Raw genomic sequence first — 19,633 nt, 5'->3', positions numbered from 1 at the left:
CAACACCCCTCTTGAGGTGGTTACTGTTATCATGCCCTTTGCAGATAAAGGAACTGAGACAGAAGCCACACTCCTTTCTTAAGATCACACAGCTTTTGCACATTAGTGTAGGGCTTCAAACTCACAGCCTAGCTGTAAATTGTATTCTTTCAACTTGCATCTTTTAACATACCTTAGTGTTTGTCCACTGCCCGCCCCCAATATTTCTACCATTTCCTTTATTTTTACTACTATTTTCTAATAAGTAAATGCAAATTCCTAGTCTGTTTGACTTAAGCACTTATAAATTGAGTACATGTGATACAGTTACATTAGTAAACCTGGAATCAAATACTTTCTTGGTGACTGTGATAGGAGAGACAAATGTCCAGTGAAGTAAAGGGGTGGACAGTGATTTTGAAGATAGTACGCTTACTGTGTGGAGCCCTTACTCAAAGACTGCAGAGGAAATGTCTACATAAGCATGGATGTTGGAGGGACTTCCCTGGTGGTGCAGTGGTTAAGAATCCGCCTGCCAATGCAGGGGACACCGGTTCGAGCCCTGGTCCAGGAAGATTCCCACATGCCGTGCAGCAGCTAAGCCTATGTGCCACAACTACTGAAGCCCATGCGCCTAGAGCCCATGCTCCACAACAAGAGAAGCCACCACAATAAGAAGCCTGCGCACCACAGTGAAGAGTAGCCCCCACTCACCACAAGAAGAGAAAGCCCGTGTGCAGCATCAAAGACCCAACGTAGCCAATTAAAAAAAAAAAAAAAGTATGGATGTTGGAAAGACTGATGCAAAAACCACTAGCTAGATTATCTTCAGATTCCAGGAATGTACTTCCATGCTTCTTATATAAAACACATGTCAAAAGGGTAAAAATGCTCTTATCCAGGAATAACTGGAATACCTTCAACCACTTCTAACAAGGAGCAAGGAGAGCACACCTAGTAAAGGAGCAAAGTGGGGGACCCGACAAATTACAGGGCAGCAGGTAACAGAAATTGCATTTATATGTGTACAGGCCATCAGGAGGCTGAGCAGGGTAATCTCCATGCCATGCCTACCCTCAAAAACTAACTGTATAGTTGAGACACTGCTTCACCAAGCAAGCTGCAATTGGATCTACTATACTTTCTCAAGCTCCAACTCACATGGAGAGGATGGTTTTGGGGCTTGGTAAGTAAATCAGCTAAAAATGAAGGGCCCTGGGACACAAGCCTTTCCTGACCCACCCAGGGAATTTTACATCAGATTCTGGAATCTGATGCACCCTCTCACACAAGACAGCTGGGGAATCAAGTGGATGGGATTTTACAGTAAATCCTAGAGAGCAGATACAAGTGACCACAGTATTTAAATTGTTTTATGCCAAGTATCTGTGCCACCTCCCACTGCAAAGATTTGCTATGCTGAAAAAATTTGCTAACTGAAATATGTTCAGTTCTTAGGGTTGGGAATGTATCTTCATTTTTCTGATGTAATTATATGCCTGGACAGGTAATAGAGATTGAAGTGGGGTTGCTTCTACTACTTTCTCATTACTCAGAGATGATGACTAGAACAAATTCCAATAGGTTAATCTCTTATTGTTTGCTTCTGGTAAATACTGGATACCTAGATAATCTCCTTTACATTCTATATGCTGGTACCTGTCAAAAGATAACTCCTGAGTAGAGGGACAAGCTTTCAGCTTTCATTTTCCTGTCTGAAGATGCACACATGGAACAATCTTTTGGAAAATGTCCAATAACCATAAATCAAAATAGGAAATTATAGAGAACATTCCAAGGTATTTATCAGATTGTGAATTATGAACCTGGAAGAAAAATTTAAGATAGGTTTTAAGTGATATTCAACCTTAAACCTATAAAGAGATCTATAAAGAGAACACTGACCAAAACATAAATAATTCATGAAGCACGAAAGAATTATGTTTTGCCATTATATTTAAACTCCCAAAATATTAATCATTCTTAATTGTGGTGGTGCAAAAGACATTGTCAAAATACACATGTGTAATGCCTACTACACTCTTAATGCCAAAATTTCCATAAATATCCCATGCCAGGGTTCTAAAAATGGGTTATTTTCTAGGATGACACTGGTTTTCATTACTGGATTTGAGTGTTATTATCAAATGTATATGACCGGTAGGAATACAGATTAAAGCTACCATCATATGTCACCTAAGCTGTGTCAATTTGAAAGTGTTAGAGGGAGCACAGAGCTGCCAGGTTTTGAGGTGGTAATTAGGACACTGAGCCAAACTACAAATAACAACCAAGCCTTTATTCACTCACTGCAAAAATGCAAGCAAGAGGCCAAAAGAGAAGGTACCAATTCCTTCAATGTTCCATTTTTTTCCCACCACAGATCAGAGAGTTGATATATCAGTACATATGGGGGCAGAGAACTGAGTCCTTGACTATCTGAGTCTTTGACTTTCTGAGTCTTGTCTGAGATGACAGGGGTGACTTGTCAGATGTCTCATTATTTTGCAGGCTATATCATGGGTGGTCGTGGCTGGGCTTCCTAAGTGCAGCAGGAGATGATGTCCCAAGGAGGAAGTAAGTGTTTTTAAAGATTTTGCTTGGGTCATGTATTATCACTGAATAAAACACTTTACGGCAATCAAAACTTAAGAGGTGAAGAAAAAATTGTATCTTTTGATGGGAGAGGAAAAATCTGTGGCAATTTTTTTTAATCTACCAAAATGGCAACAGAACAACTCTTACAAGGAAGTGAAAAGGCAAATACAAAATTATTTGACTAGGATAAGACGAGGGAAAATATCAGAAAGGAAGTTAAAAACCACCCTTGACTGTCACCAGGAGGGAACTGAGATTATACACAGAACCAATACCTAAAGACCATACTTTATCACTCCAAGTGAATATAATTTTGTTTATGCAGAAGGAGAAAATCAACAATTCTCTTCACTATCAGGTAAGAGCCTTCTCTTAATAATCACCTATGTACACCCTGAGTTCATGAATCAAAAGGAAATAGATTAAGTCCTGAGACTGTTAAGCACCTGATCTTAAATTTCAAGAACCGAACAGAACTCTTACCTTTCTTTAAAAACTCAGAGCATATATAAACCATTGGAAACTTAGGTATTTATACTTGATCCCTAGAGTCAGTGGAGGTATAAAAGTGAAAGTTATAATACTATTTCTTAGGTTTAGTTGAATGTGAGTAAAATAAACTTTACATTTTCTTTACAGAATCATTAAACTAAAAATTTATGAGGATCACATAATATGAATAAAAATAGGTCTGATTTCTCATCCTTTGAAAATCTAAATAGGAAAAACTGGGCATGCTGAGAACTACTGTTTTAGGTAGAGCATCTTGCCCTTTAACCCTGTCTTTAATAACCAACAACTACCACTACATTGCAGCACATATACTGAACTTCTCTTTCATCTCTAAAAATTGGTTCAGCATTTTCTTATATATATAGCCATTTCCATTCATAGTTTGTTTATTCTATTTATAAAATTAATAGATTTAAATTAAAAGACACAAAGGACTAGAAGTGGAAGGCATTAAGACTGTACATTAAGTATGTTCTGCGCTTCTGCTTTCTCCCATATGATAAGATGGTATTTCTCTGTCACTTCACACTTCATAATTGCCATCTGACTTATTCTATCAGGTGAAATACGAGCAGAACTGATATGTGCCCCCTTCCGGTTGAAAGTGTAATAGGCAGTGCCTGGGCTGCCACTTTCTCTTTCCATCTCATGGAAGCACTGCAGAGACGGAGTATCTTTTATTCTGGTTATCTGAGTGACTATGGTGCTCAAAGACACTGGCTCCCCTCACTCCTCCTGCATCAACCTTAAGCTGATACTTAGTATACCAGAGAACTAAATTTTGTTGGTTAACTCCCTGGGATTTTGGAATGATTTGTTAACATAGTATATCATAGCTTATCTTGACTAAAACAGACATTGACACCTAGAAGTCAGGTGTTCCCATATCAACAACAGTTGGCTAAGAAACTCTCGAAGTCTTGAAGAATGGTGACCAATATAATGCAGCGGTTTTATACTGGTAAAACTGTCACTAGTGATAACTAGGAAAGCAAGTAATATGCTTAATAAACTTGACAGACCTACAGAAGGAGACTGGAATGTAGGAAATTACTAGTGTGTGTTTGTTGCTGTGCTTGACAAGGTATTAGAAGAAGATATGTGCTCAAAACAACTGGGTCATTTGCAAGTAGAATGGAATGAGACAAGAGAATGTGCACACAATTCAGGAGTTATGGAGCAAGAAAAATAAAAATACTTCCCTACAGAAATCAGTAAAATATAAAATTGAATAATTTGGAGCATCTGATTCATAGTCAAGGATTAAATCAACAGTATGACCTTTACACTCACTTAAATGCCTATATTAATTATGGTGGCATATTCAATCTTTTTATTTGAAAAACATGGCTCAGATAAAAGTGTGAGTCTTCCATCGAAGTCTGAAAGACCCAAGTACCTAAAATTGAGTTAAAAGATATAAAGACATTATACATTAAAAAAAACATAAAATACCTAGAAAGTAGTTCCAGCAAACACCTGTGGGTATGGCCATTGGTTCTGAGGACAGATTGGAATCAAATAAGCTGTTGGTAAAAGTTTCAGCAAATTTACAGTGCTTTGAACAGAAAAATATTAAAACTATAAAACAGACACTAAATAAACAAAATCAGATAAACAACCAAACATATGAAAATTGTCTGTGAATGTTTAATTATTAAAACATCATTGGACCACAAGCACCTAGAAGCAGAAAGTAGGCTTGAGAAATCAGCTCAGAAAACAAGCAGATCCTAATTCTCTGATGCCCACTTCAGATAAGTTTAATGTGGATAGGAAATAAAGAATTTCTTACACACTGCTATATCGAAAATGAACAACCAACGGGGACCTACTATATGGCACAGGGAACTCCGCTCAATATTATGTAAAAAATCTGATTGGGAAAAGAATTTGAAAAAGAATAGATACATGTATATGTATAACTGAATCACTCTGCTGCACAACTGAAACTAACACAACATTGTTAATCAACTATACTCCAACATAACATAAAAATTGAAAGAAAAAAAAAAGAATTTCTCAGAGGGTGGGGTCAAGAGTATGGAGGGAAAAGACTAGAGAGCCTCTTCCGGATATGAAAACTGAACTTAAGGAACTGCCAATTACAGGGACCAAACAATACCATCCCACTAGGACTCAATGGTCTGTGAACCAATGACTGTGATGTGTCTTGGTCCTGTTCTTTTTAAAAAAATTTTTATTTTGAAAAATTTTTGTATTTGGAAAGGAAGCAGGGGGCGCAGATACTTGTCTTTTTTGTTCATGAGTATCCAAACTGAAAGAACCACATCAACTCAACATCAAAAAAACAAGCAACTTGATTAAAAAATGGACAGAGGATCTGAATAAACATTTTTCCAAAGAAAACATACGGAGGCCAACAGAAAAGATGCTCAACCTCACTAATCATCAAAGAAATGTAAATAATGACCACAATGAGATATCACCTTACATCTGTAAAAATGCCTATTATCCAAAAGCCAACAAATAACAAGTGTTGCCAGGATGTGGAAAAAGGGAATCCTCATACACTGTTGTTGAGAATGTGAATTGGTACAGCAACTATGGAAAACAGAATGAAGTTCTTCATTAAAAATTAAAAATTAAAAACAGAACTACCACATAATCCAGCAATTCCAAGCCTAGGTATTTATCCAAAGAAAACAAAAACACTAACTATAAGAGATATTTACACCCCTAAGTTCATTGCGGTATTTACAATAGCCAAGACACGGAAGCAATCTAAGCGCTCATCAGTAGGTGAATGGACAGAAAAGATGTGGTACACACACACACACACACACACACACACACACACACAGAGAAATATGTCACCCACAAAAATGAATGAAATTTTGCCATTTTTGACAACATGGATGGACCTAGAGGGTATAAATGCTAAATAAAATAAGTTACACAGAGAAAGACAAATATTGTATGATTTTGCTTATAGGTGAAATCTAAAAAACAAAAGAAATGAACAAACAACAAAACAGAGTTATAGATACAGAGAAAAAACAAGAGGTTGCCAGAGGGAAGAGGGATGGGAGAGGAAAGAAACAGGTGAAGGAGATTAGGAGGTACAAACTTTCATTTGCAAAATTAGTGAGTCAAATATATGAAATGAACACTGTGGAGACTATAATCAATAATTATGCTATATCTTTATATGGTCACAGTAACTAGACATTGTGGTGGTCCTTTTGAAAGGCATAGAAGTATGGAATCACTATATTGTATAATAGGAACTAGTACAGTGTTGTTGATCAATCATATTTCAAAAACAAACAAGCAAATAAACTCATAGAAAAAAAAAAGGTCAGATTTGTTGTTATCAGAGGCAGGGGTGGGTGGAGGGGGAATTAGATGAACGCAGTCAAAAGGTACAAACTTGCAGTTATAAAACAAATAAGTACTAGGAATATAATGTTCAACATGATATAATTAACACTACCATATATGATATATGACAGTTGTTAAGAGAGTAAATCCTAAGAGTTCTCATCACAAAGAAAAGCTTTATTTTTTAAATTGTGTATCTATATGAGATGATGGATGTTCTTTAAACCTACTGTGATAATAATTTCATGATGCATGTAAGTCAAGTCATTATCCTGTATGGCCTTAAACTTATACAGGGCTGTATGTCAATTATACCTCAATAAAACTGGAAGAAGAAATGCAAGTTTCACAAGACAGAAGAGCTGCACCCAGACACAACGTATTACTTCCCCTGATACAAAAACTATGTGCACCATCTGAGTGTGACGATCTGAGTAGACGGGACGGGCATTTTCGGGGGAAGGCTAAGTATACTATTTTTGCAGAATGAATTTAAAACCCATGTGGCTTGATTTGGAAAATGAATTTTGCGTGTAAATTATATGTATTACTTCTGTTCTGAGCCCTAGACCCACTGTCTGATTTGCCAGCTCCTGGTCCCTGTTCATCGGTGATCGTGGAAGTAATCAAGGACGCGCTTGTTGAGGATGCACTTTCAAATATTTTTGCATTATTGCAAAATAAATTTACAGGAAGATAAACTATCTTGTAAAAGATCAAGGGTAATTTGAGATCCTAGATTCAGCTTGTATTGTAAAACGATTCAACTTCAGGTAGCACAATTTCCCGTCTGCTTTTAATCCTGAACATTCTCGAAACTCACCTTCGGACTCCAGCGCCCGTGGACCCTTCAGCTCAGAGACCACCATGCTGCGGGCCTCAGGCTCAGAAGGGCCCGCCTGCTGTGGCCACAGGCTCTGACAGCGTGACCAGGTCCCGGTATCCCGGTCCTTTTCTCCCCAGGCACCTTCCGAGAACACGAGAACACAAGCCAGCCGTGCCCACGGCGGAGGCAGCGTCTGGGCCCAGCGGCGAGGAGGAAACAGGAAGGACGCGTGCGTGGGGGTGGGGGCGTCCGGAGGACGCCCGGGCGCCGGCGCGAGGAGGCTGACCCGGAGACCTCCGCCGAGGCCTCACCCGGCTGCCTGGCAGCCCAGGAAGAGGAAAAAGGAGGCTCACAGGTGGGACAGCTCCTGCCCACGGTGGAGTCTCTACTTGAGACTCCTGGCCGTGGCCGCCTGCAGCACCTGGTAGCTGCTACCTCACAGCTAGAGGACACCTGCCGGCAGGTGGGGCCCAAGCCGAAGTCCAGGCCACCTGCCGGCTGCCGGCCTGCCGCGCGCTCTTCCTGTTCTGCCTGGTGGTGGGGCCGGGAGGTCGCTCGAAGCTACCAAGGTCCAGGCGCACGAGCTCCTGCAGAACATCATCGAAGATGTTCTGGAAATCATCCCCAGCAAGCAGAAACGGCGGCTCTTGGAATACTGGGCTGAGAAAATCATGCCCTATCTGAACTCCCCTGAGGGGCTCTTGAACTTGAACTTGGCCACGTGGGCCTTGTTGATTGGCAGGAAGTCCTGGGCGGACTGAATGCGCTGCAGGTTCCTCTCCCGGAAGTTCTCTGGATCAGGTAGGCCTGTGACCACGATGTCAGCCTGGGGCTTTCATGGTGTATTTTCATATGCACCAGTATGGGTATATTACAGATATAGGTACTGCTATTGGGTATAGTAACAATTGCATTTATTCTAATGTAGTATATGCATATCTTTATTATTATGTATATGTATGTTTATATTCGTATAAAACGCTCATATTATATGCATATTGTATGTATATAGTACAGACATATGTATTATACATAATAATGTGCATATGATAGCATAATACATAATTTAGATGTAATTTTGTGTATATATGCATTATGCATATGTATGTAGTTATGTACAACCCAGGACACTGACTTCTTCCTTGAGCCAGATAGAAACTTACTCTGTGGTATATTCCATGGGATTTGGGGTCCACTGTTACCACAGAATAAGCTAACTCACAATTTATTAATTGATAATATATTATTTATTATTTGACTCTATGCATTAGAGTAACTTTAAGCAAATCTCAAATTCTCTAAGCCTCCTTGTGCCTACTCTAAAATTGAAGAAAATAATGCCTGTCCTTCCTGTCTGTATGCGATGATGCATATGAAATTTTTCCTTTCATTTTTAACACTTTGAAAATAATATTTGTTATAGAATAATCTGCTGAAAAGAGTAAGAATATGCAAAAAGTGAAGTTTTGCAAATGATTACTTACAGTTTAAAGAATTCCAAATTGCAGCCATATTTTTGCAAGAACATTTTCCTAAACTTCATAATCTGAGTTTATAACATTTCTGTCATAAATTCTCCAAATCTGACCAATTTGAAAACCAGTCACTTCATCTTTTAATTTGACAGAGACTTCTAAAAAGGAAAGAAAAAGACAATGTTGCAAAATAATTATAAATACAAATATTCAGCACATATTTTTAAATAAAAGACTATAAATCTTTCTTGCTGAGTATAAATAACATAAATTTGAATGGGGTATCATTGTATAAAAATCTTCTAATTATCACAACGTAGTTTTTTTACCAGATTTACTGTGCAAGGAATATTTATGTGACTATTATAATATTCAGAGTTATTCCCAGTACTAATACCGTAATACTGACTATTGTGTTGTAATATTATTCTCTGTACATCTGACACTATTCCCCACCCAGGAGAAATTATTTTGAATCTGTGTAGAGAGTTATTTTCCTGGCTTGATTTATTATTTACTCAAATATATTCCTTAGGTATTCTTTGTGCTGTGGCCATGTTGAAAACAACCAACAAAAAAGTTTGTCTTCTTTTTTTGTCCTCTGAATTTTAGACCAGCAATTCTAATGTCTAGGTCTCAAATTATCAATAATTTTCAGAGTTAATAATGTATATACTGTATGCATGTTTTATACATTTGTGTTTATAATATTACAATTTATATGCAGTAATTTTTATATTGTCAAATATTCAGAGATAACAGAAGAAAAATCAAGGAATCAGCAAGTATAATTAGTAGTAAAAGGTTTTTGTGCACACACCAAAAAATCAGCTTGACAGCCGGGAACGTTCAAACCAAAGCATGGAATGAGGCTCTGGAGTATATTGTTTTAAAGCAGTTTATATAGTAAGAAGACAGTGACTATTCTTCACAGTGATTGGTTATAATATTATACTTTTCTTAAATGATAGGGAATTGGTCAATGGTTACCTCATAGCAACCTTGGGAAACTGTTTTTCTTATGATTTCCAGAGGCATAAACAAGAAATGACCCAAGTCAAGATAGTCTTGCAAAATATGATAAATTAAGCTTTTTTTGGTATAATTAAACTGGTTTTGTCTGTTGAGGAAATTTTAAAGGCTGGTCTTTGCTCTTAATTTAACACTATGTATATATGTATATGTATGTGTATATATGTGTATATATATATATATATATATATATATATATATATATATGGTATCCTGTGGTGAGGAAGCTAAGAAGCAGGTTTAGATAAAGGTCTTCCAACTTCTAGTGGTAGTTTTAAATAGCTTTATCTTATTGGGAACATGATAAATAAAGAATAGTGTGACAGTTTTGAAACTTTTACTGTTCTCTAGTCAGCCTTTGATTCTTACCTCGGGGGCTGTTGTGTCCTATTGCTCCATTTGCCCACAGCCCAAGCTTCTGTACAAGGTCCTTCAAAACCATTAGTTTTATTCAGACCTATAATGAGAGTGACTGAGAAACATTTTCTAAGAGGAAGTTCTTTGTTTGAAAGAATAGCAATTATGTTTTTGAGTCTATGTATATTGACATGCAATAAATGACATAAAATTTAAATTCTTCAAAAAGGGCAAATGGAATGATGGTCATTTTCTTCTGTAAGAAACTTTAGATTTTCTTCTATCAAAGGCAAATTTGACAGACACGATGCTTCTTTATACTTTAATCCTGATAAAATTACATAGAAAACTTAATACTCAGAAAAATCAGGGCATATTTTCCCCTAAAACTTATAAAATTCAGAATGTGTTAAAATTGGAACGGAAAATACTTGCTTAAATGTCCAGGATAAGTCTTTAGTACTCAAGATATGTGGGTTCCTAAAGGTAACAATTTTAAATCCATTTAAATCTCCTTTCAACAATTTCTTTCCTTAGCAAATTGAATGATTGACAGCTCTCTTTCAGAAGCTGGCTTTAATGAGGGCCCACTGAATCAGCAGTTTTTGGACTCCCAATTGGCAGTAGAGTGTAATCAGGCTGTTTTGTATCAGGGAATATATTCTGACATTTTTCACAGCCACAGTTCTTTGTTTGTCAAATAATCATTTCCTATAATAAGGGAGCAGGGTATAAACATGCTTTTCAATAATTTCTCTATTTTGGGTATCTGATTTTTTTTCATAGAATAAACATGAAATTCCGATGAGTTTTGTAATTGCACAGTGTGTTTCCAATTAGATATTTAATGAAAAGAAAATGAAGATTAACAGTTATATATTATAAAGTATTTGTTAATCTTTCTGACATATTTTCTTATCTCCTACATTTTCACTAAGAGGTATTCCACTCTGTAAAAAAGCACCTTTTCCAACTTACCTACAAAAGTTATGGGTTTCTTTAGGTGTTAGTATATAGATACTGTTCATGCATATAGCTGGAGCTATTTCTTCATATTACTGTTTTCAGAATTTTCCTGTTATGTAAGTTCTGTCTTATATACTCTTGATCAATTTCTCATAAGAAATATAGTAGAAACTATATCTCACCTTAACCTGTACTGTCCTTCATAATTTCATTCGTCACCCTCTCTCCAGCCTCATCCTGTTGTTTTCACCTTTGACTCCTGGGCTTTTGTCATACAAGTCTTTGCAGTCTCTGAAACACATCTTGCTTCCTTACTTCATTTAGGTTTAAGCTGAAAGGCCATCACCCTAGGGAAAATGCCCATCCTCCTGCCCTCTACAAAGGTGTTTATTATGCGTATCCCCTAGTCTGCTTTATTTTGAAGCACTTGTTATGGACTGAATTGTCTCCACCTAAAATTCCTATGTTGAAAGTCTAACCCCCAGTACCTCAGCATATGACTGAATCTGAAGGTAGGATCTTTAAAGAGGTAAAATGAGGTCATTAGGGTGGATCCCAATCCAATATAACTGGTGTCCTTATAGTAAGTAGAGATTAGAACACAGATCCAAACAGAGGAGTGACCATGCATAGACATGGAGAAAAGATGGGCATGTACAAGCCAAGGAGAGAGGCCCCAGGAGAAACCAACATTGCCCACACTTTGATCTCAGTCTCCTGTGGGACTGTGAGCAAATAAATTTATGTTGTTTAAGCCACCAAGTCTGGTGCATTGTTTTGGAAGCCCTTGCAAACTAATACAGCACTTAATCATTATGTGACAGTTTTGTTAAATAGTTATTTGGTTTTCACGTTTTCCCTCTGTTAGTGTGAAAGCTTCCTGAAAATAGCATTTTAGTTCATCCCTGTATACTCAGCAATTAGATAATGTCTGGCAAAAATTGATGGCCAAAGAAAAGGGTTGAATAAGTACATAAGTTGCTGAAGGTTTTGTGAGTTTATCAATGGTCAGAATGACTCCACCCACTTATTCTATTTCTTCTAGATGATACCTGCTGTGATTTTTATTTGTTCATTAGGAAGAATGATTTTATCAGGTTTTTTTTTTTCATCCTAGAGCTCATTTGTTAAGAGGCAAGAAATATTAAAAAACAAACAAACAAACAAACAAAACTTATTAGGACACCATGAAATATTGGGTATGGTGTGCTCCCAGGACAAAGAACAAGATAAACTCAAAGGGCCAATATTGCCGGAACAAGGAGCTACAGGACTCCTATCGCGCTGTACAGTGCAACAATTGCAGTGTCCCAAAACTTTCCCAAGCAGCATGCCATGTCCCTTGCCCATCCCATATAAGGAAAGATATTTTCCCCATTTTTCTTCCCCTCGGCATACTAAAAGTATACTTACTCTGCCCAGTCAGCCGATAACTGCAGGTTCCCTGGCTATAAAAACAGGCAAGCAATCCATGCTCAGGGTCAACTTTCCCTGGCTACCAGGAAGTCAGCCCACTGTTCTTGCAGCGTCCCTTCTCTCTAATAAACTCTATCTTCCTTGCATTCTGCCTTGTGTCTGGAAATTCTTTTCTAACCCGCGCTCAGACTACAACATTGGGCATACTGAATTCAAACGGGATCTGCATAAATTCTACTTGTTTGAAGTCTGCGTAAGGCCATTGACTCCAGTGTTATACTAATGGTCTTAAAAAAAAGCATGGAGGGGGTGTGGTGTATGTAGAAAGAGAGAGCTAGAAAGCACAGACCTAGATATTCAATGATGGTACCTGAGATATGAACCTATACAGTGGGCATGGAAAGCCATGTAGCACACTGCTTCATTCTGCAGCAACAATAAGGCAGTATATTCTCTTCCTTTCTTCAGTTCATAAATGTACAATTTACTGCGATTTAGTATGTCATATATTAGTCTTTAGGGAAATTGATCTGAAGTCTTATTCTTAAGAGATCAAAATGTATGCTATACAGTGGAAGAGATACTGCTTAAAAACAGTGAGATAAAGTAAGTTATTATTATTAATATTAAAGATCATTCTTTTAAAATTCTGCATAGGTTTCATAGACAGGATATTTAGTATATATGTTGTGTACTACAGAGTACAAATAAAGCTATGATTAGATGGATCCTTTGGCAATGTGATATGCTTTTATGTTTTATTTTTAACTAGTCCTAAAATTTATTTTCTAAAGGAAGACTAACATCCCATTCCAAAAGAATTTTACTGTATTTCCAGAGCCATTTAATGATAGGCCAAACTGGAAACCCAAAAATTGATTGGTGCCTGAGAGAATTTTCCATAAAATTGCAAAATTTCATAAAGGAAGATACTTGGAATATCACTACGCTAAAAAATGTTTTGTATCTGAAAAAGGAAGCAACACATAATAGAAAGAACAGGATAAGTCACTATAATTTTTCACAAAATACTGATTGAACCCCACTCTGAGTTTCACTGTGGGCTTAATATTAGAGTTAGCAAAGAACAAGGTAGCCATGCCCTTCTGGGTTATGGTCAAATGACCTGACTCCTTCCATGTCACTTATTAAATGTATGAGTTTTATAATTTCCTCTCTTTGTCTCAGTTCCCTGATCTGTAAATTAATAATTTTAACAAAATTTCTATTGTGATTATTATTTGGATTGAAATGAAATGTTACTGTGAATTTTAAACTATAAAACACTCTGCGAATGCCAAGGATACATACCTTAACTAATTTTTAGAAGGCATGCTAATCTGAAGAGTAGTTTACAGGCTGACTTTTTTTAACCAAATTTTTAAAAGTCAAGTTCAATTTTAGTCATATGTATAAAGTTATCAGATATCTAAGTATTAATTCAAAGGACTATTTACAATTTGACAGCACAGGCATTGTGAAGTAGTTTTTTGTTTTCTGAGTAAAGTGAGAAAGATAATGAGAGACTATTATATTGTAAGAAAGCATTAACATAGAAATTATAAATATGTTTTTAGAAATTTACAAGGGATAGAGGATTTCTATTAAAGAAACAGATCCATTACGATTCTTTATCTACTGTCCAACTTTTGTCTCCTTATATGTGGACAGGAATTTAATTTTGTTGGTCAACTCTTATAATTAACTATGTGGGCTGCAGTAGATTACAGATCTCTAATCAAGGCAGGTTACTGTTTTTGTGACCTTGAATAGTTTATTTGACTCTCTGTAGCTATTTCTCTTGAACTGGAAAATTAAATCTAAGTAGAATCTCAGTGCCAAACAGATGCTACCTTGGCTTGAATTGTCTTGGGTAAATTATAAAATAATAATTAATAACTAAGAGCCAGTGCCCAGAAATTATGCAGGCACATCCATTACCTCTGTACATAAACAAAATCAATTTTCATTAAATATGTTAATTCCAAACAGCATCACTATCAAAGCTTTCCCAATGCCTGAGTAGTCAGTATGCCTTATTTTCCAAATCAAGCAAACCATTTTTCATTATTTGTTTTGATTATCTTCAATATGGCCCATCCTAATTATGTTGAGAACAGGTGCATTTGTGATGCTTAAGGAACCAAAATAACAGTCTGAATATAAACCTTTTATATGCCATGTGGTGCAGTTATTTCATAGGGATACACAGTGGGAAATATTCTACTGATAGAGCCCTTAATGTAATTATAGGCCAAACAGGGAATAAAAAGGGAGCAGGAAAATTATAAACGATGATTTCCAACAGCATCTTTTAGTTGAGTCAGTGGACGGTAATATTTGTAGATATTTGAGAATTTTTAGAATAAAACCATTGATTATCTAAAATTTATTCCTGCTCTATAATTTTACCTTTTCAAGTAAAATATATTTTAAAAGAAATGATGTAACTTCAGTGCTAACTGAAATGTGTTTATGTATTCTGCATAATTGATTGAATTTGCTTACTTTAAAAAAATAGGATGTCTACATAACCAAACAGATAAATTGAGAGCGATTTTGTGCCCTTATTAATTGAATTCAGGAATTTCTTATTATTGATTTGAATGACAATAGTCGTTGATCTGTGAGGTGTTCACTATCATTATTAATATCATGTAATCCTTATATCAGTTATATAAGCTGCTATAATTATTTTTACATCTTAAAAAGGAGCAAATCAGAGCTCATCAGAGCAAAGTAATTTGTCCAAAGTCAAACAATTAGTAAATTAGTTGCAGGAAGTTCAAGTCTGTTTCAAAACAGCAGAGTCTACATTCTATACATACATATTCTTCAGGGCTGTGTAATATTACATATGATGGAATATTGCATATCATTCAGCAAATAAAGATTCCTGGAGCAGATGTTAATATTTTTGTAAATATTATTGTTAATCTCTTAATATCTTACCAGTTATAATTTATTTTTCACTGGTAATGCTCAATGTTAAAATTATGCTATGAACTGTAATAATTATTAGTTAGGATAATTGTAGGAAAGCATATCCAAGTGTTAATTATGTATGATATGTGAAGACAAGTATTATCAAATAACAGAAAAGAGTGGACATTTGAAACCCCCATTTGACTACCTGTTTCAGTTCTCTCTCCATACAAATGACATGCTATGCCAGTAACCTAATTAATTTATATTTATATATAGTTTGTTTCATTTTTTAGTTCAAAGTTGGAATTGAAGTAACTAATATATTGACAAAGCATGTTTACTTAATCAATGAGGTGAGTCTATATGCTATTAACGTACCCTTGTCAGATTAAGTGAATGATTTAGGCAACTTATTTAAAAGAAAAGATATAGCCCTTGTTTATCTTTGTGAAGTACTTAAAGTTGGCCAAGGACAATTAAGAGTCTAAATCACTCAGAAGCCCAAATAAAATAATTTCTCTGAAAAATTTGTATAATATGGCTATTTGGCTTTCACTTGTTTAGCTAAATAATTTTCATTTTGAATGCATTTTGATTGTAATCACATAGAACCAATTAGCTTTAGCCCATAATTCAGATAATATTACAACTATGCAAATATGCAGTCTTAAATAAATTTCTAAAACCTTTGAAATAATGGTGACAAGTTTTACTGAAATGTAAAGATTTATAAATTAACATTTTTTAAAAAGGCATTTACACTTTTGAAGTTTAGGAATTATATTTTCATTAGTCAGCACACCATGGAGTATTTATGCAAAAATCATATTGTCATGGTAAAAAATAATTAGAAGATTTGAGAGGTGGATAATCAAAAGGAAAATGAAATGGTTGTAATATAAGACTAGATGCTTTAACCATGGGATCATTTGCAAACTTGAGTTGACTAGGCCTTATGGCAACTTCAAGCAAAGGATTGTCTCTAGGATGATTCTCAATAAGAATATACAGAAGTTGAGAAAATGTAAATGGAGAAGTTGAAATTTGATCCATACCATTTAAAGAAGAAATCAGCTATTATTTGAGAAAGAACTGCTGATTCACATTAGAGTGAAGCTGGTAGGGAACAAACGGGAATCTATGGGTCATTAAAAACCACCCTCTTTTAAACACCTGTTTCTGTGTCTAAATAATCTTTTATTCCTTTATTAAGTCAGCAATTATTAATTAAACACATGCTTTACTCAAATCTTGTTGCTAAGCACTGGAATAAGTAATGCAGACCTGATTACATTCTTCATGAAGCTCATTGTCTGCCTGGGAATATAGCCAAGAAACAAATAATGACGTGTGCTTATGAACTTACTAGTGCAGTGAAATGGAGTACAAAGCTGAGGGATCATATAATCATATCTATATTAATTTAGGAGTTAAGGAAGCATCCTTCAGAAGTTGATGATAAGCTAAAATCTGAAATATGTACATGAATTGTCAGTCAAAGGAAATGTATCTCCGGTAGTTGAAAGTGGCTGTTTAAGATCCAGGGTGTCAGGAGAGAGGATGTCCATATGACTGGAGAAAAGAGTGTTAAAAGTGAGGTAAGAGTAAGGCTGAGAGCTAGGAAGGGCCAAATTATTGAGAGCTATGTAGGTAGCTAAGTTACAGCTGAAGGCAGCAAAGGACTAATATCTTTTTTTTTTTTTTTTTTTTTTTAGGACTAATGTCTTTTAAGTTTGACTTTTAAGGCTCACTTTTTCTGTTCTGTGGACATTGGCTTATATTGTACAAAATTGATAGTAGGAACACCACTTAGCAGAATATTTCACCCCATTCTATTGAGGCATGGGTGGGTGAGGAAATTTAATTTTTTCCATTGTGTAAATTATGTGTATCCCAAGCACTTGGAAGAGTGTTTGGCACATGGTACTCAATAAATAATTATTCAGTGAATAATAAAATGAACTAATGAATGAATGAGTGGTATAGTTTATGGAGATTGTGAACATGGACTATAAATACACACATACACATATATATACCATTAACATTGACCTTGTTAAATATTATGGATATAAAGATGATATGAAGTTATTATAAATGTAGTATGATGAAGAGATGACATACTAACAAATATGGTATAAAATAATAACTGATATAATGGAGGTGATTAGTAGTCCTTTAGGTTTCTATTTCATTGAGGTATCCTCTTTCAATGTTTACCTGATGTCTTCAGGAAGAGCTGAAGCTATTTTTTTTAATTTTTTGTTTGATATTTTAAAATTGTTTTAATGAATTGTTATACTTAATTCTATTTGTCAACGTGTCTGGGCCATGGTACCCAGATACTTGGCCAGACATTATTTTGGATATTTCTGTGAGAGTGTTTTTGATGAGATATATGTTGAAATCTGTGAACTCTAAGTAAAGCAAATTACCTTCCAAAATGTGCATGGGTCTCATCCAATCAGTTGAAGGCCTGAATAGCACGAAGGGCTGACATTCCTCCTAGCAAGAGGGAATTCTTCAATATGTTACCCTTGAACTTGAACTGCAACTCTTTGCTGAGTCTCCAGCTTGCAGGCCTCCCCCATCTAATTCTGCACTCAACTATTCCACAATTGAATAAGCTAATTTTTTAAAGTACATATGTTTCTAATATGTGTATAGATGGTCCCTGCCTTACGATGTTCAGCTTACAATTTTTCAACTTTATCTTGGTGCAAATCAATATACGTTCAGTAGAAACTGTACTTCAGATTTTGACTTTTGATCTTTCCCAGGCTAGTGATATGCAGTAGGACACCCTCTTGTGATGCTGGGCTGTGGCAGCAAGGCATAGCTTCCAGTTAACCAGGTGATCTCTAGGGTAAACAACCGATACACTTAAAACGATTCAGTACCCTTACAGCCATAATGTTTTCCAGTTTCAATATAGTATTCAATACGTTACATGAAATATTCAACAGATATAAAAGAGACTTTGTGTTAAAGAATTTTGCCCAACTGTAGGCTAATGTGCTCTGAGTATGTTTAAGTTAAGCTAGGCTAAGATATAATATTCAGAAGGTTAGGTGCATTAAGTGCATTTTTTGACTCAGGATATTTTCAACTTGCAGTGGCTGTAACCCCATCAGAAGTCATGGAAAATCTGTATACATATTCTATTGGCTCTGTTTCTCTGTAGAATGCTGATTAAACACCAATATATCCTCATACCAGAAGCCCCGTCACTTAGGTTACATTTGTCTATATGTGTATTACTAAAGATAAGAGGGAAACTAGCATATGATACATCAATCCTTCCACGCAGCAGATAGTCAAAGAATGTTGAAAGGAGAAATGTCAATCTAAGTCAGGATCCTAAAAAAAAAAAGAAAGAAAAAAAAAAAAGAACTTAAGAAACACATAGAAGATTACACTGACATTGGTGTTCAGATTCTTCCCCAGCAAAACCACAGATGGTTTTTGTAGTCAGGCTATACTACAATACATAGGAATCTATCAAACGGGCTCTGAATAGCCTGTCATCATTGATCCTCCACTTGACTCCCTATCATGGCACCCTATGGGTAACTTTGTAGGTGAATATATCTAAGGCATTTTATTTTATATACATCACAATCTAAATCTCTTTCTGTAGGGTGGAAGTCATTGAGCCATGGTTTACTTATGTTGTACTCTAGTGCATTTTGCTCTAGGAAACTCTGCAATAATTCATATTTTCTTGTTTTGCTTTTTTAAAGCTTCAAAGTGCTGGACAGTGCTTTGCAAAAACCTCCATAACTCAGCTGTTACACAGAACATCAATCAAAGATTGTATACATTCACTGCACTTTTCCCTTCACATCTGATCAAACTGCAGGCTATAAATACAAATCAAATGGTAGTGGAAAAATATGCTCTTTTGGTTGATAAATTTTCAAGGAATTGATGAGCCTTTAAATGTAATTTGCTTATTTCTCCTCCTTCTCCTCCTGCTTCTTCACTTTTATGTTTTGTGTTTTGCATTCTCGTATGGTCATCCATTTAATTCTGAATTGGATTTGAGTTTGAAATTTTATTTTTAAATTGAGCCAGATTAAAAAAAAAGATTCTTCATGTAGCAAGTCAACTAACATAAGGTAATAGTGGAATGACATAAGTGTACAGAGATGTTATGATAAGGTGGTGTAAAGAATAATTAAAAGAAACATCTATA

The sequence above is a fragment of the Hippopotamus amphibius genome, chromosome 15, assembly GCF_030028045.1.
Source record: "Hippopotamus amphibius kiboko isolate mHipAmp2 chromosome 15, mHipAmp2.hap2, whole genome shotgun sequence".
NCBI lineage: Eukaryota > Metazoa > Chordata > Mammalia > Artiodactyla > Hippopotamidae > Hippopotamus > Hippopotamus amphibius.
The sequence above is the reverse complement of the archived record's forward strand: the minus strand, read 5'-3'. Positions refer to the sequence as shown.